This window comes from Perognathus longimembris, chromosome 21, assembly GCF_023159225.1.
Source record: "Perognathus longimembris pacificus isolate PPM17 chromosome 21, ASM2315922v1, whole genome shotgun sequence".
Taxonomy (NCBI): Eukaryota; Metazoa; Chordata; class Mammalia; order Rodentia; family Heteromyidae; genus Perognathus; species Perognathus longimembris.
This window is the reverse complement of record NC_063181.1, coordinates 34,939,463-34,947,988: the sequence shown is the minus strand read 5'-3', so window position 1 is coordinate 34,947,988 and position 8,526 is coordinate 34,939,463. Positions and strand designations below refer to the sequence as shown.

General features: G+C 39.4%; 1 pseudogene; it reads left to right on the top strand.

The window, feature by feature from the left end:
- Positions 1-3,382: 3,382 nt before the first annotated feature.
- Positions 3,383-8,526, top strand: part of LOC125339394 — a 58,644-nt pseudogene continuing 53,500 nt past the window's right edge.

Genomic DNA, 8,526 nt, shown 5'->3' with positions numbered 1-8,526 from the left:
TTCCATACAGTGGTAATCTGATCATCACCAAACAAAATGTTAAATCCAAGTTCCTGGAACCTGTAATCATTTGAAAAATATTTGAAGTAAGAGTACTTTCATATGTACTCTTACAAAAGGTATATTATCCTAGATTTTCTATGTGGAGACTCTACAACTGCCAGTCTCATTATAAGAGTAAGGTTGAAACATTCAAGACACACAGAAGAAGAGACCTCATGAAATGGGGGGAAAAACTTGAAAGATGCAGCCACAACTCAAGAAATGCTGGCAACCAGCTGCCAAGCTGCCATCAGAAAAAGGACTGAGTAGATTCTCTTCTCTAGTATCCAGAGAAAATTCAGTCATGTCAGCAACTTGATCTTCTCCCAGTGAAAATTATTTTGGATTCCTGGCCTCTCCAACTGTGAAGCAATAAATTTTATGCAAACAGGTTAATAGAAATTTATCATAGCCCCTGCGAAAAACTAAGACAGACACTTGGGCATAGGTTAACAGTTTCTTATGGGGCTGACTACTGAGCAGATGGATAACTCCCCCAATCCACAATAGCAAAGATTACTGCAGATTCTGTTTGGTTTATTCAGACACCGATAGGTCACATAAGGAAAAATGATGCAACATAGGTCATTCCTCTAATTTTCACTTTTTGAATGTCATGGAACTGTTTATTTGTCAGTTGTGGGGCTTGAACTCTGGGCAAGGGCACTATCCCTGAGCTCTTCAGCTCAGGACTAGAGCTCTACCACTTGAGTCATAGCATCACTTCTGGTTTCCTGGAGATAAGAGTCGCATGGACTTTCCTGCCTGGGCTGGCTTTGAACCATGATCCTCAGATCTCAGCCTCCTGAGTAGCTAGGATTACCAGCATGAGCCATTGGCACTCAGTCCATGGAGCTATTTTTATGGTTATTTTTGGTTGGTATTTTGTTTGTTTGTTTTTGTTTCTGTTTTATTTTTATTTTTTGCCTACAGTGGGGCTTGAACTCAGGGCCTGAAACTCAACAGTCAAGCTGAAATGGCTTCTACTCTCTAAAATAGTCCCCAAGAAAAACAGAAAGGAGAATGGAAACTCTACATTTGTTACAAATTAAATGGTTTCCGTATATCAAGTATAATCTAAGGCTAGTTGTGTAGGAAGAGGTCAAAACATCTGTGACACAGATCAGAAATGGTTGTTGGGCTTAGCATTTCAAAACAGCACAATTAAGGAACAATCTCTTAGATCCTATTTTGGGAGAAAAAAAAGTAGATCAAAATCAGAGATAATCCTTCATTTGACAGAGAAAGGGGAGGGTGGGGTATACCAACAGACAGTTTTCAGATAAGATAGAGCAAGCAGAGATAAAATATGTATCTGAAGCAATACTGCAGCTGCTGATTTCTGTTGGACAGAAGAAGCAAAACTAAATGTTTTGTGTTTAAAGCACTATCATTAAGGGCATCATTGAAATCAAGGAAAATTACTACCCTCCCAGAATAGTGCTGAACCCTTCCACACCTGAAATTCTTAAGCTAGGAAGAACACATCTCTTTCAAAGATAAAATAATTAAGAATGGACTCTAACACACAATTATGCAAAGCAGATGGGCACCACGGAATGCAATTTTTAAAAGGAAAAACAAAGAATCAAATAAAATATGATGATAGCACAAAAACTGAAAGTTTTATAAAGGGTCAAAATTCATAAAAACAAATGTCAGTTATGAACTCTCTTGCTTTGTTATAAAGCATACCGGAATAAATAGTAATCATTACAGCTCATACCAATTTAAGTTAAAAAAAAAAGTTGTAAAGCATTACCTTTGAAAAGGAGATTAGACAAGTACCAGTGGCTCACACCTGAAATACTGGCTACTCAAGAGATTGGGTTCTGAAGATCAAAGTTCAAAGCCAGTTTAGGCAGGAAAGTCCTTAAGTCTTTAAACTCCAATCCAACACTAAAACCCAGAAATTAAGGTATTGCTCAATTGGTAGATTATCAGCCTTGAGAGAAAAGGCTAAGCGATAGCACCTAGGCTTTGAGTTCAAACTTCAGTACTGACACACAAAGGAAGGAAAGGAAGGAAGGAAGGAAGGAAGGAAGGAAGGAAGGAAGGAAGGAAGGAAGGAAGGAAGGGACAGAAAGGAAAGGAAAGGAAAGGAAAGGAAAGGAAAGGAAAGGAAAGGAAAGGAAAAGACAAAAGGAACATCAGAAATGACAGTATTGAGAGAAAATTCTGTAGAAAAAATACTGAGAGGAAAAGTAAGCCAGTAGAGTTAAGTAAAGAAACAAAAAACCTTGAAAACTCATAGAAATGAAGACACTTTGTAAACTGGAAGTGTGTGGAGATGCATTAAACAGAGGACAGAATTGAATGCTATGATAAAACTGAAATGGGCACAGTTGAAAAAGCTGCTAGAAAAGAATAAATTTGGGTTATGTATATACCCTTGAAAAATAACTATTCTTCAAAAATGTAAACACATAATGGATCACAAAAATGTGCAGTTTTAGTTTAAAAACTAATCCCAGGTAATGCAGCAACAACAATTTACTGGACACCTTTTATATATCCCAGAGATTTCTGTATGCCAACCGGAAGAAAGATGGAGGCCCATTCACCACGGAGTTTGTCTTCCAAAGGGATGTTCCATAGAGGGCATATGGTGTTAAAGAACAAATAAAGTGAGATAAGCAACACCTGGAGCTAGAGATATACTGATGCATCTACTGATTTAAAAGAAAAATAAAGGTTATTTTGAGTACGGAAGGAAAAAAGTGCTACTTATCAAAAGAAATATAATCTACACTTAAATACAGGAAGACAAAATGAAGCACTGTCTAGTAACTTCTTTAGACCTTTTACATTCTATTGTGGCGGTGATGTACAGAGGGGTTACAGTTACATGAGTCAGAAAGAGTACATTTCCTTTTGATCCATTTTACTTCCTCCCACACTCTTTCCCAGTTTTTCCCCTCCAGACTTCATCCCCTCACCCACGTTGTGTAGTTCATTTCCATCCTAGTGTCTAGTAGGTGTCACTGCTGATTTGGTTCAACATTTGCCTAGCTGTTTCTCTGCTTCCCCTTCCCCTCCCCAAATCATATAAACTTATATACAAGGCAAAGGGGACAGAAATCAAAAACAGTCACAGAAGGGAATAAACAAAAGAAAAAGGAGAAGAAAATAATAATAGGACTTCTGGGACGGTGGAGGAGCAGCAGAGCCCTAGCTGAGCTCCCTCCGACATTGCAGTTTTCCCACCCCAGAAAAACTTTTACTCCTAGAAAGACAGCCCGAGTAAGTTCTAACAGTACAGGGATTCTGGCCAGGATGGAAAAATCAACTTTGCTGGCCTGAAAACACAGATTTGAGCTCCAGGCAGCATCCCACCACCATGCCAGTGCCGGCACCTGCACAGTGCCCCTCACCTAAAGCACTCAACCGAGACCAGGGAGAAATCCTCCAGATGGCAGCAGACACATACGGATCACAGGCTAAGCACTTATGGGCCGAAATCGCAGAGAAAGCGTGAGTACCCCACGAAAGACATTCTCACTAGCGCCCACAGAGCAGCTTCTGGGAGTTAGCCCTTCCCCCACCGCCAGAGCAAAGCACCAGCTTTGACACTGGCATAGGGTCAGAACAGACTGGAATTAAAGCGGCCCTGAGGAAAGCAAGGACAAAGGGGACATCTTTGAAAAGGGCAAGAGGGACTGACCAGTGAGAGCCAGCTCCACCCAGGCAGGAGGCTGGTCCCGGGCCCGGGCTCACACACTCAGGTGAACTCAGCCAGAGGTGCTCTGCCCTATCCTCTGGAATTTCTAAACTAAAACCGAAAGCAGTGAGCAGCTACCAGAGGCACGGAACAACCAGATGGGAAAACAAACGGTTCCCGAGACAGATAAACGGTCCTGTCACAGAGGAAGCCCAATTCACAGCCTGAAATGGAGCTGAATTCCATAGCTGGCCCCCCCCCCAGGAGGCCACCCCTCCCAGGAGGGAGGAACCTCCCCCAGGCAAGTGACTCTCAGCTCGGTAAACCAGGCCAGAGGCGCCCTGCCCTGCTGAGTCCACAGCCTATTCAACACTAGGAATAAAAGGCAGCAGCCCTACAGCAGATGGATGGAGCCATGGTTCCCAAGACTTTTCACATGCCCCATCTACAGAGGACATCCAAAGCCTACCTGCAAGCTGTATGAATCACTGAGCCCCAGGATTTCACTAACGGTGGGGGGGGGGGGTAGAGTCAGAGCAGATCCACCCCCTGAAAACTGAAAGCAAGTCAAACCTGCCAAGCAGCAAAATAGACTGCAGACCATCACATGAAAACCAGAGACTGGAGAAAGCCCACCCATCAAGGAAGACTCCATTTTTAAAAATCATTTTTTAAACTTCTTTTTTTATTTTTTCATTTCTGAGATGTCGTTGTTTTTTTTTTTGTTTTCCTTTTTTGTTTGTTTGTTTGTTTGTTTTATCAGGTTTTTGGGGGGTTCTTTGTTTTTCTGGGTTTTTAAAAAAATTATTTTTCTCTATTTTGTGCATTTGTCTTCCAGTATTTTTTCTTTGTTTCTCTCGTCACATTCTCTTTCTTTAAAATTACTTTCCTATGAATAACACCTTCACTCTTTTCTGCTAACTCTCCATTGTCTATCATTTTAACCTGTTCTTTATACTGATTCTACTCTTCTCCACATTTCCACGCCACTGAAACTAAACCAAAATCATCACCCCCCCCCATACATTTTACTCTATTCTCTTTAGTACCTCTAACTTACCCTCCTGATTTACTTCCAGGATCTCCAGATTCCATTTACCTCTGGTTATTGGATAGAGGGTATTCCTGCTCAATCAGAGTGAATCAAAGGGGTTCATAAAGAAAGCCAGTCCAAAAACAACTCAATATAAGAACAAAAATTGCTCATAGGGTTCTAACAGTAAATAAGGAACTACTGAATACAGGGCTCAGGATTGGTTGTTATATCGAAGTTGTATTCTGTAGGAACATCAAATCTAATTTTATATACAGGTATAAAAGGTATCTGTATATAATTGTGAACTTCTAAGATTTACACAACAGTGCTTGGTAAGGTCTGCTTTGGGTCTTATAAGGTGCTCACAGGTGCTTGTAGATTGGCATTCACAATCCAAATGGGCAAAAGAAACACAAGAAAGATGGAAAACAATGGAGTCTTATCTGCCATTCAAAACAAGCAGGAAGCAGAGTAGTCAATCAAAGACATAGAAGAGAACCCGCAAAATGCTCTACAAAGTCTACTGATAAACATGATAAATGAAAAATTTGAATCAATACAGCAATCTTTCCATAAAGTAATAGACGATTTCATGGTCTCGACAAACAGAAAAATAAATGAACTTCAAGAGTCAAATGAAAATATAGCTACCTAGCTTAAAGATTTGAGAGACAGCACTCGAAACCAAATTAATGAAGGTAATGAAGTAAAGAAGTCCATGCAGGACCTAAAACATAATTATACAAAGAAAATGGAAATTATCAGGAAAGACTAGTCAGAAGGAAAATAGATTCAAAATCAATACTAGCCTACAGTCCCGACTAGCTGAAGCAGAGGATTGAATCTCAGGAGCTGAAGATTCCCTAGAATCTATGGAGAAAGATCAAAAATCAATACAAAGCCAATCCATTCAACAAAACAGATCACTCTAGGAGCTCCAAGACACAATCAGGAAGCCCAATTTAAGGCTAATAGGTATTGAGGAAAACCTAGAGAAAGAAGCTAGTGGTATAGGCAACCTATTTAACAAAGTATTAGCTGAGAACTTCCCAAATATCCAAAAGATAGGCCTATACAGATACAAGATGCATTTAGAACCCCATAACGGCCTGACCAGAATAGGACATCCCACCGACACATTGTGATCAAAACAGGATCAATAGAGTCCAAGGAAAGAATCCTTAAAGCTGTTAGGGAGAAGAAAACAATTACATGTAAAGGAAAAGCAATCAGAATTACACCAGACTTCTCAGCAGCTAACATGAAAGCAAGGAGAGCCTGGAATGAGGTATGCCAAACCCTAAATAAAAATAACTACCAACCTAGAATACTGTAAAAAGTTAAACTCTCATTCATAGCCAAAGGTCAAATAAAAGTCTTCCACAGTAAGGAAAAACTGAAACAATATATCTCCACCAAACTAGCTTTACAGAAAATCCTCAAAGATGTACTATACAGGAAAAATAATCAAGATCACAATACAGACTGAGAAATGAACCCTAAATAGAAAACCAGAATATTAGATCAAGAATTGGGAAGACACAGCTTTTAACAAGGTAGCCATAATGAAAGGAACAAATGATCATCTCTGAATCTTAACTCTCAATATTAATGGACTTAATTCTCCAATCAAATGATGTACGCTCATAAGTTGGATCAAAAATCAAGATCCATCTTTCTGCTGCCTCTAAGAGACACATCTATCCAGCAAAAGTAAACATCTTCTAAAAGTGAAAGGCTGGAATCAAATCTATCAAGCAAATGGCCCCCATAAGCAGGCCGGAATTGCAATCCTAGTATCAGATAAAATTGACTTCAAATTAAAAAGGTAAGAAGAGACAAAGAAAGTTACTACATACTAATAAAGGGATCTCTCCTACAGGAAGATATAACCATCCTAAATATCTACACACCAAATACAGGAGCACCCAACTTCATCAAACAAACACTACTGACACTAAAAACACTCATAGACCCAAACACATTGATAGTTGGGGACTTTAACATTCCACTGTAACCTCTGGACAGATCAACATGCCAAAAACTGAACAAAGAAACCACAGAACTAAAAAATTGCATAGACCAACTAGACTTAACCGACATCTGCAGAATATTCCATCCAGCAACAACAGAATACACATTCTTTTCAGCAGCACATGGAACTTTCTCCCAAATAGATCACATCTTAGGGAACAAAGAAAATCTGTACAAATTCAGAAGTATCAAAACCATTCCCTGCATTCTCTCAAACCACAACTGAACAAAATTAGAGCTCAACACAAACAGCCACCACAGAAAATCCTACAATTCATGGAGGTTAAACAACACATTGCTGAACCATCAGTGGGTCATTGAAGTAATTAAAACAGAAATTCAAATGTTTATGGAATTCAACCAAGATGAGTACACAAAGTAGCAGCTCCTTTGGGACACAGCAAAGGCAGTACTCAGAGGAAAATTTATATCTATGAACGCATACACCCACAAACTGGAGAAACAGCAACTCAAAAATTTAAGGAAGCACCTTAATCTCCTTGAAAGAGAACAACAAGCCAAACCCCAAGTCAACCGATGGAAGCAAATAATTAAATTCAAATCAGAATTAAAAGAATTAGAGAAAAAAAAAATCGAAAGAATCAACAAAACAAAGAGTTGGTTCTTTGAAAAAATCAACAAGATAGACAAACCCCTAGCAAACCTGACCAGAAACGAAGGCAGCACACTCAAATATATAAGATCAGGGATGAAACAGGTAACATCACCACAGAAACAACCAAAATTCAGAACACAGTAAGGGACTATTTTGCAAAGCTTTATGCCAACAAATTCAAGAACTTGGAAGTAATGGATGATTTCCTAGAAAAAACTGATATCCCCAAACTCAACCATGAAAATTTAAACCTTTTAAACAGACCCATATCTAGCATTGAAATAGAAACGGCAATAAGTGATCTCCCATCCAAGGAAAGCCCAGGTCCAGACGGATTCACTGCAGAATTCTACGAGGCCTTCAAAACAGTACTCACACCAATATTTCTCAAACTCTTCAATGAAATTGAAAGATAAAGTTCACTACCAGGCACATTCCATGAAGCCAGTATAACTCTCATCCCAAAACCAGGCAGCAACTCATCATGGAAAGAGACCTACAGCCTGAATTCCCTGATGAGCATTGATGCAAAAATTCTCAACAAAATTCTGTCCAATCAACTTCAACAGTTCATTAAAAAAATCATACACCACGATCAAACTGGATTCATCCCAGGGATGCAAAGTTAGTTCAATATACACAAGTCAATTAAAGTAATCCACCACATCAACCGGAGCAAGGTAAAGAACCACATGGTTATATCTCTGGATGCGGAAAAAGCGTTCGATAAAATCCAGCACCCATTTATGCTAAAAGCCCTGGAAAAACTGGGATTCCAGGGAACAATCCTGAATATAAGCAACACAGTTTATGACAAACCAACAGCAAGCATAATTCTAAATGGTGAAAAGCTAAAGCCATTCCCTTTAAAATCAGGAGCAAGACAGGGTTGTCTGCTCTCTCCTCTTCTCTTCAACATAGTACTAGAATTCCTAGCCAGAGCAATTAGGCAAGAAGAAAATATAAACAGGATCCAAACAGGAAAAGATGAAGTAAAACATTCTCTCTTCGCAGATGACATGATCCTATACCTAAAGAGCCCCATAGACTCTACTTCCAAGCTACTAGAGCTGATCCAAAACTTCGGCAAAGTTTCAGGATATAAAATAAACCCTCAAAAACCAATGGCCTCTCTCT